This window comes from Arvicanthis niloticus, chromosome 14, assembly GCF_011762505.2.
Source record: "Arvicanthis niloticus isolate mArvNil1 chromosome 14, mArvNil1.pat.X, whole genome shotgun sequence".
Taxonomy (NCBI): Eukaryota; Metazoa; Chordata; class Mammalia; order Rodentia; family Muridae; genus Arvicanthis; species Arvicanthis niloticus.
This window is the reverse complement of record NC_047671.1, coordinates 24,906,591-24,923,954: the sequence shown is the minus strand read 5'-3', so window position 1 is coordinate 24,923,954 and position 17,364 is coordinate 24,906,591.

Below are 17,364 nucleotides of genomic sequence, written 5' to 3'. Positions count from 1 at the left end.
AATCTTGAATCATTTGGAAATAGGGTAGGAAATTATGTGAAGATGGAGGTGAGCAGAGATTGGAGTGCTCTTGCTCCAAGCCAGGGATCATGTGGACTCCCACACACACACACCAAAGTTCAAGGAGACAAGGAAGGATCTGCTCTGAGAGTTTTCAAAGCTAGCATGGCCCTGCCAGCATCTCAATTTTGCTAGAATTTTGAGAAAATTATTTGTGGTAATATTTTTTCTTATTTTAAAACTAATTCTTTAGGAATTTTGTACAGGGGCTGGAGAGATGGCTCAGGAGTTAAGAGCACTGGCTGCTCTTCTAGAGGCCCCAAGTTCAATTCCCAGCAACTATATGGTGGCTGACAATCATGCCTTTTTCTGTTTGATGCCTCCTTCTGTCATGAAGACATACATTCAGATAGAGCACTCATATAGATAAAATACATAAGTACATCTTAAAAGGAATAAAAGGATTCATATCTCTCTCTCAAAAATTTTTGTATAGTGCATTTTGATCATTTGTATAAGATGATTATTAATATTCTGTAAATATCCATCAATACTGGAAATTAATATGGTGGCAATTGTTCTTTTACCAGATAGTTCCTCAAATAATCACACAGAGACCTTTCAACATTTCAAAGCCTAGGCCTTAGCTGTGCAGACTCTCAACTAGCTCATCTACGTTTACCTGGTTTCCCAGCTCTTATCCAGCCACCTGGCTGGCTATGACTTCCAGGCCTGTCTCCTCTGATGTCTCCTGGCAAAAGGACTTTCCTCTTTCTTCTTCGCAGAATCCCTTCCTCCCTCCCAGGAAGTCCTGACTATCTCTTTCTATTGCCAAGTCACAGGTTTTAGCCTTTTATTGACCAATAAATTTGGGGAGCAAGATTTGTATAACAAGAACCGGTATACAGTATACATGAGAATTCGCTCATCTTGGGGCAAACAAATCCAAGGGTACAGTTTAGCCTTTGATTTACATAATGGCACCAGACCAACCCAAACTTATTTACTCTTATCACCCCAGTTCCTTCTTTACCCATCTGCCTTTGTGTCCACTCATCAGGTTCAATTTGTGGTGTTCATATATCCTTGGATATGCAGCCCTGGACGTGTGAAGTATAGATGGCCTACCATGGCTACACTTTTGGGTTTTTTTTTTTAAACCTTCATTTATTTTATATGAATGTATAAATGTTTTGCCTGCACATATGCATGTGTTTTGTGTGTGTGTGTGTGTGTGTGTGTGTGTGTGCCTGGTGCCTGGTGCCTGAGGCCAGAAGAAGGTTCAAATCTCTTGGAACTGGAATTACTCTGGTGGTTGTCAGCCACCATGTGGGTGCTGGGAATGAGACCTGGGTTCTTCATAAAATGAACAAGTGATCTTAACTGCAGAACCAAGTGTCCAATTCCCTAGGTCCTATACTGTTAAGAGAAACTGACTCTTCCTTTCCCAACAGATATTAAGCTCCAATAGCTTCTAAGTTAGGGGGTGAAAATTTGTGCCCACTTCCCCTTTTCATGCTGAGATTTTGTCTGGCTTGAGCTTAAACAGGTCTTGTGTGGATTCATATGTGCAACTGCTCTGCTATATCTGGAAAACACTGGTAGTCATCCACCAACCATTTCAGACTTTTATAATTTTTCTGCCTCCCACTTCTGCAAATGTCTCTGAGCCTTGATGGGAGGGAATGCTAGAGGAATGTAATCATTGCATTCCACAATCTATTATTTTCTACATCTTGACTGATCGTGTGTCTCTGTGCTAATCACCGTCTATTGAAAGGTTCTCCTCTCTGTTCTTGCGACTAGGACCACACCACACTGCCAAGGGAAACCTGTTTCAACTTCCTTAACCAAGCTGCAGCTAGCCCCAGACTATAGATGATAGGAAGGCCTTGTATAGAGGCTGTATGTAGCTCCAAGTATCAAACAAACAGGAAACTGACTTCGCTCAATTCAAAAAAACTTCTTTGAGAAGTTTGAGAAAACTCAATCTGAAATGGTGTGGAAAGTGAAAAAGTCAATTAGCCAATCAAAAACCTTGGTGGAAAGCCTCAATTAGCCAATCAAAACCTTTGGTAGAAACCCTCGACAGCAGAATGGATCATGTCTTTAAAACACAGAGTCAGTATGGAAGGAAGAGTAGAGGAATTAGACCACTCAATAAAGGTCAGTGAGAAATTAAGAAAAAAAAATATGGGGTTGGGGATTTAGCTCAGTGGTAGAGTGCTTGCCTAGCAAGCAGAAGGTCATGGGTTCAGTCCTCAGCTCTGAAAAAAAAAAAAAAAAAAAAAGAAAAAAGAAAAAGAAAAAAAAGAAAAAAAATGAATGGAACACGAGAGTTTGGGCACAGCATGAAAATATGCAAACTCTGAATTATGGGCATAGAACAGGGGAGAACTGTGGTAGAAAAGGCATGGACTGTCTTCTGTGGTCATTTTTTTTTAGTGGCGAACTTTAAGCATCAACACAGGTACATATAGTTCTAATGGGCAAGGATTTAGTTTGCCCAACATTGTACCTTTCTTTTTCTATTTGGTAATGTTCCCCAATTTCCTACCTGCTTTTACAGTCTAAATATACTCTGAATTGTTTAGTGTGAAGTTGACTCCATCCCCAATCATGTGACCGAGGCCAACAACAGCTGTTGGGAACTGGGCATGTAACCAAGGTCATATGCAGAGGTTCTGGTGGAATTCATTCAACTACAGCTGCATTGATATGTGACTGCCCTTGCTGATAACTGCCTTTGCCACTATAGAGATTCTGCCAGAGCAGAACAGAGACTCAAAGACAAAAGACATAGTTCAAATCTCAACCGAAGGGGTTGCAAATAACTTGGGAGCCATATATTAAGGCCACAATAATCAGGATGCTGTCATGGACCTCTGAAGTGAGAATCTTTAATGAGAGAGATGATATCTTTATACTATTTAAAACCCTTGATTAGTCTGTTATTGAAGATTCATCTTTCTTTCATGTAACCACTGAATCCACCCCATCCTTTGCTTTGTTTAAGGCAGAATGAATTGAGTTTCTATCACTCAAAAGTGACCAAAAGAGAGATTGGAGAAATGCTCTCCACTATTCATTTAAAAAAAAAAAATAACTATGTTAGCATCCATATTGTCATTATGTCAGAATCTGTCACACAGATTTGGGGGGGGTCACATTTTCATATTGATCTATTTGTTCTTTTGTATATGTGTACCTTTACCTCCTCCCTCTCCCTCTCATGTGTGTGTGTGTGTGTGTGTGTGTGTGTGTGTGATGTGGGATACACTGGCTTGGGTGGGGTGGAGGTCAGAGATTGACTTTATTGAATGTCTTCCTTAATTATTTCTTTACTTTTTTTTTTGATAGGGTCTTTCACAGAGCCTGAAGTTCCCCTTTCAGTAAAACTGGCTGTCTAGTGAGCTTCAGGGCCCTGTCTGTCTCCATGTCCCCCACTACTGGAGACCAGAGGGACAGATGCTGCTATGCCCAGGTTTTACGTAGGTGCTGTAGATTCAAACTCAGGTATTCACATGTGCCCAGTGACCGCTTTCCACACAGAGCCATCTTCTCAGCCCAATCACCTTGGTTGGATGGGTATCCCCTCTCACCTCACAAACCTACAGTAATATTGGGATGAGTTCTCACCTTGTGTCACATATAATCAAGTGACCTGACTCCTCTATCTGATCCCTCTGGCACTGTGAAGCAGAAATAGCAACATCCTTTCCATCTACTGTAACAAAGAACCAAAACATGCTTTTTCATGTTAAGAAGGTATTTGGTGCTCTCATGGGAAGACCTAGTAGAAAAAAAGAGTAACCACAAAGCGATTACTACTCCCTCATGCTCTGCTGACCCCCAAACACACATTGTTCTGAGGAATGACCTTTAGAATCTGACTGAGACTAAGGAAGGGGTCAGCAGTATAGTGAAGTTTGCATCCTAATAGTTAAGTTAGTCTCTAGGGCCCTCTTTGGAAGCAAGAAGTCTTCTAAACTAGACCTAAAACTGCAGCTGAGCTGAATAAATGCCACAAGGTTGTGGATTCCAATCACGTCTGAAAGAGTCTTTGTATACTACTATACCTTAAAGAATGGAGACAACTCTTACAGAGCGCTTCGTCTGAGCTCTACCTCTTACTACCCATGTGTGGACAAGAGTTAGAATCCTTTAGGTAAGAACAAAGTCCAATATCCTTGTCAGAGATGCCCTTAATAGTTTTACAGATGACACAGCTCCTTGCAGAGTGATCTGTGATGAAAATCTCTATGTGGTGGTTTTAGAAATGTGACCCTGTCTCTTCTTGGCCTTTTGGCTAAGATCAAGTGTAGAAATGTGACCCTAAAGTTCTCAGATGCTCCTTCAGTTGAGGAACGAGGTAACATCTCCTTTCCCCGAGTCTGTGTTCTGTGACTGATTGACTAATAAAACATGGCAGGATAGACAGGATAGCAACTTCTCACCTGGAGTTTTAGAGCTTGGCAGCTGCCATTTTCTTCTCTTGGAGCTCACACTCTTGGAAACCAGCCATCATCCTGTAAGAAATATGAGATGCCCATGGAGAAGACCTTGCTGACCCTCTAGCATGTCAGCTCCAAAATACCATCCATGTGGTTCTGCCATGTTGGAAGTGGATTCTTTTGTTCACCAACACCCCACCCCAGCCTTAGATAGGGGTGCTGGGGTATCTTCTCTGTAAGGTCCGTTTATGTTGCAGTTTAATAGGCTGATTGAATGTTGTCTTTTAGATATTTAGTAGTCTCAAATCTTGGTTTGGGCATGTTCTTTTAATAATATAATGACTAGACCCTGTCCAACACACTCCCAATTACATTATTAACCAGCATATCCTTGGGGATAGATATGAGATTACTACAGAATTCCCTAGCTCTGTCATTCTTATACTTTATTCAAGAGGCCTTGAAAATACAAACTACCTGGTTGTTTTAGTGACGCCATAGTAGGTTCTAGAACCTGTCCTTTGGGGAACATTGATTAATAATAATGACTTATGGTGATTAAAATGAGAATGGCTCCCCTATGGGAGCCCATAGATTTGAATGCTTGGTCACCATGGAGTGGCACTATTTGAAAGGATTAGGAGGTGTAACCTTGTTAGAAAAAGTGTATCATTGGAGGTGGGCTTTGAGGTTTTCAAAAGCCCAAACCAGTCTAAGTGGCTCTCTCCCTGCTGCCTGTGGATCCAGATGTAGAACTCTCAGCTCCTTCTCCAGCACCATGTCTGACTACATGTTGCCACACTCCCTGCCATGATAACAATGCATTAAACCTCTGACACTGTAAGCAAGCCCCAATTAAAGCCTTTATTTTATAAGACTTGCTGTGGTCATGTTGTCTCTTCATAGCAATAGAACATAAGACATTACTCTGATAAGAAAGCAGGCCCACCGGACAAAAAATGCTTTGAGAAAATTGCAGCCATTCTTTGGATCCACTTTCTCTGCCCACTTTTTATCATTTTGTAGCCTAAAAGAGACTGCTAGTCAGTGTTCTACAGAGAGCAACAAGGCAGTTGTATGAATTAAAGTTCTATGTATCTGGAAGTGAGAGGATGAAGGACTTCCATTAAGAAGCCGCACGTTCAGATCTGGCAGCCTGTATCCTCTCCACTGACCCATTCCCTGTGGTCACAGGACAAAATGGTGAGGGAATGAATCTTCCTAGGAAGAAGATGAGCCTGCGTTCCAGTCTGGGGTGTGAACCTTAACAAACTACTCCATTTTTTAAAGTCTCCATCTTTTTATCCGAAAGGTGATGAGAACCATGTTATATTAGCTGGCTGTGAGGTTTAAGCAACTTTTTATACTTTTTATCTCTTACAACTCTAGGCACATAGGATGTGCTCAGTAAATATTATGACTTGAGACTTGTCCAATAAAGATAAAGGAGAGAGGAAAGATGCATCTCATTGTCAAATGTCTACCCAGAGAGGGAAGTGGACCAACTCTGTGCTGACCACACAATGAGGGGCACTAAGGACAATTCTCAGAGTACAGATTTACAAATGTGGTTTCATGGGCCCCAGTCTTACTGACTCTGGATCAGGAGATGTGGATAAACCAAAGAATCCTTGCAAGCATTTCTAAAATCAGGTACCCAGGGGAACACGAGTTCCCCGCTCCCTTGCTGAATCCTTTAGACATCAAGATAATCTGCTAGAGAGATGCTCTTCTGTTTCAGTAGAGATTTACACATTTGACACATCACACCTGGGATAATGTAGTTCCTGTGAACTTACTAAACGAATTACAGAGATCACCATGGGCCAGCCCTGCCTCTAGCTTCCAAAGATGAGGAAATTCCATTCTGTCAGAAGAACGGTTCTGAAACAGGGTAAACAGCCATGTGGGCTGCTCTGGTCTCTCCCGAAGTTCCTTATTTGCTTCTTCTACACCCGATCTGCTTCTGCCCACAGAATGAAAGATGTCACTCACAGAGATTTTAATTAATCATCTTCTTTTCCTTTTTTTTTTCTTTTCCTTTTTGGGTTATGGTCCTTAAGTGTCTTATGTTAATAGTTCTCCAGGGAGTCTTTTGTTCTGAAGAGGTGAAAAATTGTCCCCACAAAAAGAGTTCTCCTTCCAATCAATTCTCCCTCACAACTTTATTGATCAGCTGCAGGAATGTTTTTTTCATTTATTAATTATGAAGATGTTTCTGTGATTTCTTAGTGTGACTATTGTAATTTGTCTCTTAAATACTGAGTTAACACTGACTGATTTCCTCAAACTGCTTAACAGGTTGTGGAGCCCCGACTCAAGGATGTGGCATCTGGGCATAGGAAGCCATGAAGGACCCATAAGCACAGGCAGGGGTCTGAGTCTTCATTTGGGTTGGTTAATTGATAGCTTGGGAAAGAAAATGTGACTTGTCCTCCTCAATATCTGCTGGCATCAAAATACCATCCCAATGTGCTGTTCAGGTGAGTGGTAGTTAATTAATTAATTAATTGCTGCCAGTTAAAAACAATGTTGGATCCAGGTAAATGTTCTGGTTAATAAAATTGATTTTGGCAATGGCTTTGTAAAGGGATTTGGAGTATAGATAGGAATCTTGGCCCGCTCTTCCTCTTACTCCCTGTTCCTGTTCCACCTCCCCTCCCCTTGCTGAGTCTGGCAGGAACAGGTGTGTGTTGGAGCTTCACTCAGAAGAGCAAGTCAGAGCCCTGCCCCCAGGATTGTGAATTTTTATTTATTTTATTTTTTTGCACCTTTCAGGACAGCTTTCTTTACTCCTAAGTTACTTGGCAGAAAACATTCTGCCCATAGATGTTCCTGCTTGATGGATTTCCATAGCTTCCCAAGGAGGAAGGGCTAACCTATTCAGAAGTGAGACAGTCTGTACCAAGAGGCCAGATTCTTGCCCTCCAACTCCCAGCAACATCTTCCCCACTGCCTCTCACTATACATATTCTAGAAAATATTTATGACAAGGACCCCAATCCTTAATGAGGGGAAAGATGCATGCAAGCACTTCACCCCACAGTTATCCAGAGAGTGCTTTGAGTCGATCAACCTGTGTGGGCATGACCATGAATAAGGGCCTGTTCTGACTCTTGGGATCTTTTCCCTCTATTATTGAAACATTCTTCTTATAGATCTAGAAGAACTGGTCAATATCCAAGAGAAAACACTGTTAATGGAAGGGAAAAAACAAGAAAAGGAAAGGAAAGGAAAGGAAAGAAAAGAAAAGAAAAGAAAAGAAAAGAAAAGAAAAGAAAAGAAAAGAAAATGGCTACCTAACTTCGAGTACTCCAGAGGAAAATGGATTTGATCTTGGACTAACACATTGTAAAGATGAGTATTTCTCCTGTGGACTATGACAGGGAGCAATGGATGGGATGGGATGGATGAGTGACATTATGGGATGTCAATGAGGCCAGTGGGAAAGGAAAATAATGAGAAACAAAATGAAATCAAAACTTCTGAGCTCCTGAGAGAGCGCACTGAAAATTCTGAGCGTCAGGGTCCCATGGCAGAATGCTGCCCAGGTAAGATTCAAGTGGGGCTGGGGCAGCAGAAGCCTGAATTCTCAAGCTGTTAAATGAACTATCAAAAGCTTGACACTTGCATTTTGGTGTGGGGAGATAAACGAGAAGAAAAAAATTAGAGGGATTACCCGAGATGGGGTAGTAGGGCCTAATTGGGTTCTCCAGAAAAAGAGTCAGCCTTCCCACAGAAGGGATGGGGGTGGGGTGGAGGGAGAGCTCATGCAAGGTGAAAGGTATCTTTGAGAAAATGGCATGCCAGGCTCTTAAATGGGGCTTTAGCAAGTCCTGCTTTCTGTATTAAGAAAGAAGAAATGTAGGTAAGAAACATGTTGGCAAAAGTCACAAATAAAGACCTAGAGAGCACCCTTCAATTCCAAGCCAACCAATTCCTGCCACTAACATGCACAAGTCTGTGATAAATTTGCGGACCAGGCTGCTAAAGGGAAGATTGGAAGCCTGTAGAGATGAATCCGGTAGATATCGATCGCATGGTGGTACATGCCTTTAATTCCAACACTTGGGAGCCAGAGTTAGAGGCCAGCTTGGTCTACAGAGCCAATTACAGACATCCAGGACTACACAGAAAAACCATGTCTTGGAAACAACAAAACAAAAAAGAAGAAAGAAATTACTCCAGTTGTTTGTAGCACGCAACATAATATAATAATAATAACATAATAATAAACTAACTAAGCATATTTTTTCCTTGATAGGCCTGTAGATTTATGCAGCAGAGGCGTGTCTTATTGACCAATCATCCACATCCTAGCACAGCAACTGAGTTGACTTACCTGATGTTTTAATGAGTTAAATTTATGTAGTTAGTAGGATTGGTGAGTGTCGCTGAGACGTCTTATTGCAACAATCTAGTCTGCTAAGACAAAAGGAAGGTGGGTTTACAACCCCATTTCTAACCTGCATGCTTCAACATTTTTCTGAAGAACTGGATGAAAAAAAAAAAAAAAAAAACCAGAAGATATGCTTATCAGGTTTCTCAGTATGACTCACGTCTGTGAGAGACAGATAACACAGCAAAAGAACAAATCAATATTCAAAGTTATTCTGTTAGGTTGGTATATGGAAATGAGCCAAGAGTATAACAGGAATGAACATAATGTCTGAGTTTAAGTTAAATAAAATCAATCACAAAGACATAACACTGTGGCACTATGGTTTGAGTCGTAGTTAATATTAAGGAATACTGTTAGGGGCTTTGTACATTCCTAAGACTAGGAAAAGATACTAGCAGAATAATTGCAGTATTTGATCCATCTCGCTTCACCCTTCAGAAGCAGATAAGAGTTCCAACACAAGGAATTAATTTGTGCTATGACTCCAGAAAGCATCCTTCTATGTGTGGAAGAGGAGAGCAGCAAAAGCTATTGAGTCAGTAACTGTGGGCAATACAATCCTGGTGCCAGTGGGAAACTCTGCAAAGGGTGGGCAATATGAATCTTGGGATTATCCCAGTGGAGAGTGGGAGGATGGTGGCACTTATCAGTTATTGGTTAAAGGCTTCCCTGTGGAGTGAAAAAAACCCACTGGCACCTTTGTCTGTGGACAAGATGGGCTTTGAGAAAGTCTTTAGCTGACACATTCAGGTACCCACGGACTGGAGGCTGGCAGACATCAGCATGCTGAGGCTCAAGGGGATGAGTAACATCCCAGTAACATCTGCCACAGTCTCTAAGAATCATAGAATGAATATCTAGCCATCCTGCTGCCCAGCCATTATCTGTAAGACTGTTTGACCCTGGGTTGTATGGGCAAGAAGAATTTTAAAAAGCTTGAGTGTTTCATATGGTAGGGGCACAGCTGATAAGGATGTTGGTGATCACATTATTTGAAAATGCAATTTAAATGCTTCTGTTGCCGGGCGGTGGTGGTGCATGCCTTTAATCCCAGCACTTGGGAGGCAGAGGCAGGCGGATTTTTGAGTTCGAGGCCAGCCTGGTCTACAGAGTGAGTTCCAGGACAGCCAGGGCTACACAGAGAAACCCTGTCTTGAAAAAAACAAACAAACAAAAAAACCCCGAAATGGAAAACATATGAATATCTGTCGTTTTTGAGTGTCTAACAGATTCTTTCAACTGAACAGGTTTGAATGAGAACTCACCCCCACCCTACAATCCTAAAAAATTATGGTAGAAAATAATTGTGGATAAATACACAAAATATTATATGACCCTTATGTCTGTTTCCCATGCTAAAATTATTCTAGAGCAGTGGTTCTCAACCTGTGAGTTGCAACCACTTTGGTGTCATATATCAGATATCTTACATATCAGATAGTTACATTATAATTCATAACAATAAAAATTTCAGTTATGAAGTGCAATAAAATAATTTTATGGTTGGGGGTCACCACAACATAAGGAACTGTCTTAAAGGGTTGCAGCATTAGGAAGGTTGAGAACCACTGTTCTAGAGGGGTGGTAGAAAAATGTAACTAATTTCTTAAACCTTATTTTTGATGATGGTTCTTAAATACTTTAACCTCCCTTTTAGCCCACCACCTACCAGAGGTTGTGGAAAATCGAGGATATAGGGGAAGTGGACCTGTTTAGAAAGGTTCTTTGGAACAACTTCCATCTATGTTGTCTGGAAATCAGCAGTTTTGTTCACAGGTCAGCAGCAGCAGCTTGATCCACTTACAAACAATTCATGGATACACCAGTAATCTAGTTCTGTAGACTCTGGATAGCAAATACAAATTAACAATGATGACACTATCTAGCAAAGACAGCCAAGCCTCAGTGTATTGAAAGCTTAGAACCTGTCTCAGTTCCTTTCTCGTTGCTGGTACAGTTCCAGAGAGATATAGTCCATCCCCATCACGGTGGGGAAGACATGACAGCAGCCAGTGAAGATGGGGCTGGAAGACGAGTCTAATCTGTCATACTGCATTTGCATTCAGGAAGCAGAGCATGCAGGATGTGCAGCTACACTGGAAATCCTCAAGGCTAGCCCCTTGGTGACCCATTTCCTACAGGCTCCACAACTTTCTCAAACAGTACCAACAACAGTGGACCAACTGTTCAAATATATTAGCCTGTGAAGGACATTTCACATTCAAACCATAACAGTCAATGCCCATTGCATTGCTTCAGAGGTAAGATTTGGGCAAGCAATGGCACTTTCATCGATAGATTTCTCCGTCTATGGATCCATAATCTGATAACATTATTGGGAAGTGGTAGAAAATATCAGTATTACTAGGAGCTTGCTGATGGCATTGTCCCCTCCCCTCCTCTGTTCTTCTCTCCCCTTCTCCCTCCTCCCCCAAGTCTCAGTCAGCCAGTCTTCCCCCTCCTGCCTTCATCCAGCTCCCTGGCTACCATAGGGTCAGGAGCCATGATGTCATGCCTCAACACTAGTCTACAGGTGTGAAGCCAAGAGAAGGTGAGCTGAACATCAAGAAGCTATGTTGAAATAAAGATTTCTTTCTTTACCTCATCTTTCTCGGGTATTTCATCACATTGATGAAAAGCTGAAACATAGATGGAGTACCCAGCTATTATTGTTACTCTTCTATTCATGTAATTGCAGCCTCTCAGGAAAATTAAACCTTGCCAAGAGCAAGTGGATTGCTGTAGGAGGATCCGGAAACTGACTAGATGACTCCCTAAGCATTTGTTGACGTCTAGCTCCAAACTATCTAAGGAGCGTGATCAAAAAAATAAACCTAGCCTGGAATCTGTTTCCTGCCAGGATTATGATTCTGTAAATGTTCAGCTCCCTCAGATCTGTGTGAACATTTAGTGTCCAATCTCCCTCAAAGTGTAGTATTTTCAGCTTTTAGTAGAATTGTCATGGGCCAATGCAATGAGTCAGACTAGTGGGAGAACCAGTCTGATTCTGGCCTCAGAGGTACAAGAGAGTTCTGAGCCTTTTGTCCCACCCAGTGAGGTTTATGACAAGGTTGCTTTTCTAGAGGTGCAGAGTGAAAGCTGGAGGTGTTTATTTGATCTCTTCCCCTCGGCATGCCTAACTCCACTAATGATTACAGAAGCACACTCCCAGCACATTCAGTGGGTTTGGACTCCTGAAGAATCATTCCGATTTCTCATTAGGCCGGGTAGGCTGGTAAGAGTCTCTGAAGATGGAAAACTGCATTTGAAGAAGTTTAGAAGCTCATCTTAACTCTGTCTGTCCAGGGCTGCATTTTGCTTAGAGTTCAAGCTACAAACAAGGATTTCTTCAGAACCAGAATTTCTTGGAAAAATTTTATGGAGGGTTATTTGCTTGTAGCAATATTTTAAACCAATTCTTATTTCTCTGGACCTGGTGGTGAGTGCCTGTAATTTCAATATTTGAAAGGCTGAGCCAGAGGATTGGGAGTTTAAGACCAAGTTGAGCTATATAGTAGAGTTTGAAACCAGTCTGTCTCCAGGAGTGCACTGCTCCTCCCTCCCTCTTTCTCCTCTCCCTCATTCCGTGTGTGTGTGTGTGTGTGTGTGTGTGTGTGTGTGTGTGTGTGTGTGTGTGTGTGTGTGTGCCAGGTTCAGAACTAAGTGTTTTAGTTAGGATAGATGACAGAGGTTCCGCTTAGCAACAAAATGATGGACTGGGTACTAGGTCTATCTTGCACCTTACTGACATAATTTGGTATAGTTATACTCTTAACTGTATTTTGAGAGAAAAGTTTTATTTAACAAGAAGGGCGATATGTAGGAGGAGCTAAGGTGGGAGGAGTACAGAGAGGAAGAGGAGGAGTAAGGAGAGGAGGAAAAGGAGAGGAGGAGCTAGGTGTTGAGAGAGAGAAAGAGAGAGGTGGGGACAGACATGGAGGTGGATGTTCACATGTCTCCACCAGTCAAAGATAGTTGATATATCTAGGTTGGGTATTGGGTTACACTTCTGATTGATATTGAGCATTACCAAACTTATAAAGCCTTCAGTTAACATTTTTTAAAAAAAATGTATGAAATCAAAAAGGAGAAAGGGGCATGGGATAGGGGTTTTCTAGGGAGGGGAAATGGGGAAAGGGGATGGTATCTGAAATGTAAATAAAATATCCAATAAAAAATAAATTAAAAAAAAGAATTGAATAAAAACTGAAAGCCTGGAGAGATGTCAGGAATTGTATGTAATTGATGATCAGAGCCTAGATGTTTGGATCTGACCAGTTTGGGCAACATCAGGAAGAAAGGACTTGGCAGAGAAAAGGGAAGTAGAGCCTAAGAAGTTTACGCCAATTGTGTTAACAAGTGTGATTCTAGGAGTTTTTAAAATGTGATTTCCAAAACACCACGATGTATGTGGATTAATTTCTATTGATGAATATCAAACTAAACAAACAGGTTTTCCTGGTTTCTGTAGATCAGGGGACATAGTTAGGCTTGAGATATCTCATTGGACTATGTCCAAGAACAAAGCTGGGGCTGTGTTCTCATGTGAAGATCTAGGGAAAGGCTGAGATACAGTCCTTTGTGGGCTATTGGACTGGACATCCCAGCTCTGTGATGGTTGCTGGCCAGATATTCCTCTATTTCCTTGTCATGAAGCTTTTCACATAGAACAAATGACAACATGGCAGCAAGCTTTCCTCAAAGCTTGTGAGAAAACAAAAGATATTCATTTTATGTCCCCAAATGGGAAGTGGTGTATCATCAACTCCACTGCATTCTGTTCTCTAAAATCAAGTCATCAACACCCCCCCCCCCACACACACACACTCAAGGGACAGGGAAGGCATCAGGGCATGAATACTAAGGGGTGGGTAACATTGGAAACCATTCTGAAGACTGCCTCTCAGCAACTCATATTTTCAGTTGAAACTACAGATAAATTTGATGCTATATACAATTCCACCCTGAAGGTCTTAATGACTTGTATGTCCTTTATACATATATGCACATTTAAAAGATTTTTTCAAACTATATATTTTCTTGTGTTACATGTCCTAGTCTCCCAGAAGTACATCAAGAATTGGTATCGATAAACGTTATTCTATACCATGGGTAGAACTGACTAGAATGTGAGAGAAATAGGTCAAATGTACAGCAGAATGTCAGTGTGATGCCAAAGAGAGAAGTGCTCACTGGAGCAAAAAAGAACTTTACCTTGGGTGCAAATAGAAGACCTTGGTATGGCTGAGGAATTCCAGCAAGGCAGGAATAGTTCATCACTCAACAGTATGTAATAGTGGCAGTTTAGAGACACCTTATAGGTCATATGTAAATTAGAGGGTATCGACTGTGCTGAACTCATAGCCAGCCCATACTATTCACAAAAGTATTTGAATCACATCAAGTGTGTAACCCAAAACCTCAGGGTTCCAAGGTGTGACTTGTAGCTCACTGGGGAAAAAAAAAATCCTTGCCTCAAATTTGGAAAGCGCCTGAGTTTAATCCTAGCACTGAAGGAGAAAGAGAAAAGTGTGACATAAAGAAAGACTGACCACTACAGAAATAAAGCATCAACGCCAATTCATGGTGGTGAAGATAAGAAAAGTCCCAGCAGGCATTACAGCCTCACCTAAGTTTAGGTGCAAAAAGGAGACTCATAATTTTAGCAGTTCTCGGCCTTGGCTACATTTTGGAGCCACTCAGGTAAGTTTTGTTATCTGTGTTCTGTCCCTGGAGGGTCTGACTTAACTAGTCTGAGGTGGAGTTTGGGGGAGCTCCCCAGGTAATTACGATATGCAGCCGAGGCTGGGTGCCATTGAGCCATCAGCAAGGCATTGACTTGGTCAGGTGTGCAGGGTTTGAGCATAGGGAACCGAGCATCATCTTACGTTCCTTTGTAGGCTACTAAGTCTGAAGAGTCAACTGAAAATACTGTAAGATAACTGTAGGAGACTGGAAGAATGGATTTCCTCACATCAGTGTTTGCTGAAAGGGTTTTTTGTTTGTTTGGTTGGTTGGTTGGGGATTTTTGTTTGTCTTTTGTTTTTTGTTTGTTTTAGCTTCCGAGGCTCATTCCCACAGTAATTTGAAACTAAAGTTAGAGCCATTTTAGGAAGCTGGATGTTTGTACTGGCTGGTTTTGTGTGTCAACTTGACACAAGCTGGCGTTATCACAGAGAAAGAAGCCTCCCTTGAGAGAATGCCTCCATGAGATCCAGCTGTAAGGCATTTTCTCAATTAGTGATGGGTGTGAGGGACACCAAGCCCATTGTGAGTGGTGCCATCCCTGGGCTGATAGTCCTGGGCTCTATAAGAAAGCAAGCTGAGCAAGGCAGGGGAAGCAATCCAGTAAGTAGCACCCCTCCATGGCCACTGCATCAGCTCCTGCCTCCAGGTTTCTCCCTTGTATGAGTTCCTGTCCTGACTTCCTTTGGTGATGAACAGCAATGTGAAAGTGTAGGCTGAATAAACCCTTTCTTCCCCAACTTGCTTCTTGGTCATGATGTTTTGTGCAGAAATACAAACCCTGACTAAGACAATGTTATACCCTGTGTCTGCATGTAAATTAGTCTGATTGCACTGCTATAACAGAACACCATATACTGGGTAACTTCTAAGAACAAAAATGTACTTTTAATAATTTTGAAAGCTGTGACATCCAAGACCACAGCTCTAGTGAGAGGGTTTGTTCTGTGAGAGCTGCTCCCTACCTCCAAAATGGTTCCTCAATGCTGTGTCCTCTAGAGGGGAGAAACATTATGTCTTCACATGATAGAAAGTAAAATGGCAAGCTAGCCAAACATTGTATAGGCTTCTATTTTATTACATATCAATTATATGAACTTACGGCATTTCCCTATGTGGATAGATGAAGCTTTAATTATGTCCACTCTTACTCCCTTACTCCATGCCTTCTTCTTTTCTATTAGTTCTTCTACTTTCGGGTCATCGTCGTCGTCATCATCTTCATCATCACTACTACTGTTACTATTGCATGTTTGTGTGTATGATTATGTGTATAAGTCTAGGCATCCATATCCATCAGCATGCCATAGCAAACCTACAGAGGTCAGAGGACAACTTTTAGGAGTTTCTCTTTCCATGGTGGGATACAGGAAACAAACTCAAGTCACTAGGTTTCTATAGCAAGCACCTTTAGCTCCTGAGCCATCTCCCCCACCCCCAGCTTCCACACAGGAGAGAAAACAGGCACTGGTTTTGTGTGTGTGTGTGTGTGTGTGTGTGTGTGTGTGTGTGTGTACCTGTCTTATTTCCCTTAACATGATGTCCTCTGGTTTTATCCATTTTCTTACAGATGACACAGTTCATTCTTGTTATGACTAAAAAAATTTCTTTCCTTGAGTACACCACATTAAAAAAAATGATTTCATTAGTTAATGGACACATAGGCTGATTATATATCCTGGCTGCTGTGATGAACACTGTTTCTCTGTTGGTATTACTTCATTTGTTTCAGGTCAATGGGCAGAAGCGGTATACCTGGATCATATGGAAGTTCTACTTTTACTTTTTTTAAGGAACTGCCACATTGTTTTTCACACTGGTTAAATGTGGTGGTTTGAGTGAGAACGTCCCTCATAGGCTCATCTATTTGAATACTTGGTCACCAGTTGGTGGAAGTGTTTGGGAAGGACTAGGAGATGTAGTCTTTTGGAGGAGATTTATCACTGGGCTTTGAGATTTCAAAAGACTTGGATGACTTTTCTGCCTAGTGGTTGTAGATCACTACTAAGTAGATGTGAATTCTCAGCTGCAACTTTACTCTATAACCATAGACTGTAACCCTAACTCTAACCAAGAACCCAATTAAATGCTTTCTTTTACTCTTCCTTGGTCAAGATGTTTTGTCACAGCAGTAGAAAAGTAACTAACATGCTAAATTAATGTGCAGTCCCACCAACAGTGAATAGAGTTCTTTCCTCTCTTCCTTCCTAGTTTTTATCATTTATTTATGTATTTATGTATTTACTTATGTATATATGTATGTATATATGTATTGCTATTCTGACTGGGGTAAGATGAAATCTTAAGTAGTTGTATTTCGCTGATAGTTAAAGTAGTTAAATAGTGCCTGATTTTTGTTGTTGTTCATATATTTTTGAGCTATTTGTAAAAAGCATTTATTATAAAGCCCTTAATCCCAGTGACAAAGGGTGACTCCTTGCTGGCCCAATCATCCCATAAAGGCCCAGAGTTTCAGAAGAAAAATATTCACACCATAGCTGCAGGGCTTGACTCACATTGCCAAATGGCCCTTCCTCACTGTTATGGCATCTGTTCACAGAGAAACTTAGGGAAACCTGGTAGCCCAATGCCACTTATGAAGTTTGTCTACACCCCTACCCTTTTGGCTATCCTACTTCTCAGAAGCTCAAGGACCATTGCCTAGACCCCTGATGCCTGTCACACCTAATGTCCCTGGGAGACAAAGATGATAATTTTCCTTTGGGGTCATCAAAATTTATTCAATCCATGCCTCAGTTTTTC